We start from the raw sequence: 5,000 nt of genomic DNA on the forward strand, positions 1-5,000 counted from the left end.
AGCGCCGACGAAATCGGCAAAGTCGGCAGAATCGGCAGCGCAGATTTTTCGACGAACATGGGCTGGACGCTGGACTGGCCGGGCCATGCAGGAAAATTCATCGAGGGGACACGCTGACGAAACAGCGCTGGTTCAGGCACGGCGGGCAGTGGTGGAATCGGCAGCGCCGACGAAATCGGCAAAGTCGGCAGAATCGGCAGCGGGTGCTGGCGATGGGTCTGGACGGGCTGGATAGTCCAAGGCTCGACGAGAAAGACTGCTGGTTTAGACACTGGGGCAGTGGCAGCCCGCGGGACAGTGTCGGCAGATTCGGCAGCGCAGATTTGTGCGGCTGCAGGTTCGTCGGGGAAAATCGGCAGCGCAGATTTTGCGACGAACATGGGCTGGGCGATGGACTGTCCAGGCCAGGCAGGAAAATTTGTCGAGGGGACACGCTGACGAAACAGCGCTGGTTCAGGCACGGCGGGCAGTGTTGGAATCGGCAGCGCCGACGAAATCGGCAAAGTCGGCAGAATCGGCAGCGCAGATTTTTCGACGAACACGGGCTGGACGGTGGACTGTCCAGGCCAGGCAGGAAAATTCGTCGAGGGGACACGCTGACGAAACAGCGCTGGTTCAGACACGGTGGGCGCAGTGTTGGAATCGGCAGCGCCGAGAAAATCGGCAAAGTCGGCAGAATCGGCAGCAGGTGCTGGCGATGAGTCAGGACGGACTGGATAGTCCAAGGCTCGATGAGAAAGACCGCTGGTTTAGACACTGGGGCAGTGGCAGCCCGCGGGGCAGTGTCGGCAGATTCGGCAGCAGTGTCTGCCGATTCGGCAGCGTTGGCTTGTTGGCGCGGGGGGCCGATTCGAGTGGGGACTTGGGCAGCGGGCAGTGAAAGCAAGAGTTTCCCCGATGCTGCCGGGAAAAACGCTCCCCGGGATGGCCGGGTGAGATGACCCGGCGGCCCGCGACGGGTCATTCAATTCCATGCCCCGTCAACATAACTCCCGATGTACTGTTTGCTTTTTCGGAAGAAGAGATCCATCCCCCCATCCTCGGCCAGCCAAAAACGCTCCAATTAATGGCCGGGTGAGATGACCCGGAGGCCCGCGACGCGTCATTCAAATCACTGCCCTATCGGCTACAACTGCTGATGGGTGGGATTAGAGGCCTGCCATGGTGGTGAGGGGCGGCGAGGACCGTGAAAGCTAGAGTTTTTCAGAGGCTGCCGGGAAAAAGGCCCCTCGGGTGGCGGGGTGCGAGGACCAGGCGCGTCATTCAATTCTCTTCCCTATCAACTTGGCTCCCGTTGGCGGGATTGGAGGCCTACTGTTTGTTACAGGGCTAAAATCGTCAGGGGAAGAGCTGACGAAACAATGCTGGTTTGGATGCAGGGGGTAGTGTTGGAATCGGCAGCGCGGACAAAATCGGCAAAGTCGACAAAAAAGACTGTTGGTCTGGACATCGGGGCAGCGGCAGCCATGCCGACAGGGGGGGAAATCGGCAGCACAGATTTGTGCAGCTGCAGGTTCGTCGGGGAAATCGGCAGCGCAGATTTTTCGATGAACATGGGCTGGAAGATGGACTGTCCAGGCCAGGCAGGGAAATTCGTCAAGGGGACACGCTGACGAAACAGCGCTGGTTCAGGCACGGCGGGCAGTGTTGGAATCGGCAGCGCCGACGAAATCGGCAAAGTCGGCAGAATCGGCAGCGGGTGCTGGCGATGAGTCTGGACGATTTATAGTCCAGGGCTTGATGGAAAAGACTGTTGGTCCAGACAATGGGGCAGTGGCAGCGCGGATTTGTGCAGCTGCAGGTTCGTCGGGGAAAATCGGCAGCGCAGATTTTTCGACGAACAGGGGCTGGGCGCTGGACTGGCCGGGCCAGGCAGGAAAATTCGTCAGGGGGGCACGCTGACGAAAACAGGGGCTGCGGAGTGGAAAATCGGCAGCGCAGATTTTTCGACGAACAGGGGCTGGACCGGCCGGGCCAGGCAGGAAAATTCGTCAGGGGGGCACGCTGACGAAAAGAGGGGCTGCCGCGTGGAAAATCGGCAGCGCAGATTTTTCGACGAACAGGGGCTGGACGCTGGACTGGGCCAGGCAGGAAAATTCGTCAGGGGGCACGCTGACGAAAAGAGGGGCTGCCGCGTGGAAAATCGGCAGCGCAGATTTTTCGACGAACATTCGTCAGGGGGGCACGCTGACGAAAAGAGGGGCTGCCGCGTGGAAAATCGGCAGCGCAGATTTTTCGACGAACATTCGTCAGGGGGGCACGCTGAGGAAAACAGGGGCTGCCGCGTGGAAAATCGGCAGCGCAGATTTTTCGACGAACAGGGGCTGGATGCTGGACCGGCCGGGCCAGGCAGGAAAATTCGTCAGGGGGGCACGCTGACGAAAAGAGGGGCTGCCGCGTGGAAAATCGGCAGCGCAGATTTTTCGACGAACAGGGGCTGGACTGGCCGGGCCAGGCAGGAAAATTCGTCAGGGGGGCACGCTGACGAAAAGAGGGGCTGCCGCGTGGAAAATCGGCAGCGCAGATTTTTCGACGAACAGGGGCTGGACGCTGGACTGGGCCAGGCAGGAAAATTCGTCAGGGGGCACGCTGACGAAAACAGGGGCTGCCGCGTGGAAAATCGGCAGCGCAGATTTTTCGACGAACATTCGTCAGGGGGGCACGCTGACGAAAAGAGGGGCTGCCGCGTGGAAAATCGGCAGCGCAGATTTTTCGACGAACATTCGTCAGGGGGGCACGCTGAGGAAAACAGGGGCTGCCGCGTGGAAAATCGGCAGCGCAGATTTTTCGACGAACAGGGGCTGGATGCTGGACCGGCCGGGCCAGGCAGGAAAATTCGTCAGGGGGGCACGCTGACGAAAAGAGGGGCTGCCGCGTGGAAAATCGGCAGCGCAGATTTTTCGACGAACAGGGGCTGGACTGGCCGGGCCAGGCAGGAAAATTCGTCAGGGGGGCACGCTGACGAAAAGAGGGGCTGCCGCGTGGAAAATCGGCAGCGCAGATTTTTCGACGAACAGGGGCTGGACGCTGGACTGGGCCAGGCAGGAAAATTCGTCAGGGGGGCACGCTGACGAAAACAGGGGCTGCCGCGTGGAATGGCAGCCTACACGCAGATGCGAATTCGGCAGCGCACGATGGCTTGAGCAGGTCATGGGTTCGACTTGGCGCGATCTGAAACCTGGACGAGGGACTGTCGACGCTGGACGAGCCAGCGCGGTGGCCTGTCGTGCCCCGTTCAGGGGGGGCCTGCCGCGGAGACAGCCCTCGCGGGCTCGACAGCGCAGGCCAGCGTCCCCGACGTCGCTGGCCGCGGCAGGCGAGCTGCCGGGGTTCCCGCATTCCTACAAGAAAACGTCGTGCTTTCCACATGAAACCAATCCAGTAAAATCAGCCATATTTTTATGAGGCTGCCCACTGAATTTGGGGTCATTCCGGGCCGGTTCCTAGTTTTGCGGATTTACTCGATTTCTAATGGTAGGAAAATTAAAACAAATACTTCCCGACCTCGAAAAATTCTGGGAAAATTAATGAAGGTGGATTGGATTTTTGCCAACCTCTGTGCAAAATTTCAGCTCAAAATACCAAGAAATGAATTTTTTAGAGGGGGGGTGACAGCTGGGACCTAGTAGTGTCTCCCCCTGCCAGAGCTGCAATGACACTTATTGCTCTTTAGGGAGCCACCAGGCCGGCGCCCCTCAAAGACCACACGCGCGCGCGCGCCCGCCCGCGCTGGGGCCTGAGGGCCTGGGGCCCTTGGGGGCCCTTGGGCGCTTGGGCGCGCGCGCGCGGCCCCCGCAGCCATGCCGCGCTGCGCGACGCGCGGACAGCCCCTGCTGGCTTGCTCTCTCGCCCGCGGGGGGGCTGCCTTCGGGCCCTGGCCCCCCGCGTTCTGGCCTGCCCCCTGCGTGGGAGAGGCTAGGCGCTGCAGGGGCCAGCCCGACGTCGCTGGCCGCGGCAGGCGACAGCCCGACATCGCTGGCCGCGGCAGGGGCCAGCCCGACGTCGCTGGCCGCGGCAGGCGACAGCCCCTGCTGGCTTGCTCTCTCGCCCGCGGGGGGGCTGCCTTCGGGCCCTGGCCCCCCGCGTTCTGGCCTGCCCCCCGCGTGGGAGAGGCTAGGCGCTGCAGGGGCCAGCCCGACGTCGCTGGCCGCGGCAGGCGACAGCCCCTGCTGGCTTGCTCTCTCGCCCGCGGGGGGGCTGCCTTCGGGCCCTGGCCCCCCGCGCTCTGGCCTGCCCCCCGCGTGGGAGAGGCTAGGCGCTGCAGGGGCCAGCCCGACGTCGCTGGCCGCGGCAGGCGAGCCGCCGGGGTTCCCGCATTCCTACAACAAAACGTCGTGCTTTCCACATGAAATCAATCCAGTAAAATCAGCCATATTTTTATGAGGCTGCCCACTGAATTTGGGGTCATTCCGAGCCGGTTCCTATTTTTTCCGATTTCCTCGATTTTTAATGGTAGGAAAATAAAAAAAAATACTTCCCGACCTCGAAAAATTCTGGAAAAATTAATAAAGTTGGATTGGATTTTTGCCAACCTCTGTGCAAAATTTCAGCTCAAAATACCAAGAAATGAATTTTTTAGAGGGGGGGTGACAGCTGGGACCTAGTAGTGTCTCCCCCTGCCAGAGCTTCAATGACACTTATTGCTCTTTAGGGGGGTGCCCCCTGACTGGCCATGGGGCGCGCTGGCCTGGCGCCCATAGGCCTGCCGCGGGGGATATGTGGGCTGTTGCTAAACTCGGACTAAGGTGGGGGGCCTCATGGCCCGAAGTATTGCCGGCATCGATGACCCGTTTTCCGGCCGGCGACGACCCGATTCCGGCCACCGTCTTCGGGACCCGCTCCAAGCCGTCGGGCGCGTTGGGGCTGCTTATCCGCGGCGTGGGCGTGGCATTCATTTGCCGTGCTTGTGCCAAGGTGCTGGCAGCTGCTGCGCGGCTGTCTGCTTGCCGCGACGTCACGGCGGCGGTGGCCGCTGCCCCTGCTCGCAAGTCGGAGGCCTG

Source organism: Populus nigra, chromosome 2, assembly GCF_951802175.1.
Source record: "Populus nigra chromosome 2, ddPopNigr1.1, whole genome shotgun sequence".
Classification (NCBI taxonomy): Eukaryota; Viridiplantae; Streptophyta; class Magnoliopsida; order Malpighiales; family Salicaceae; genus Populus; species Populus nigra.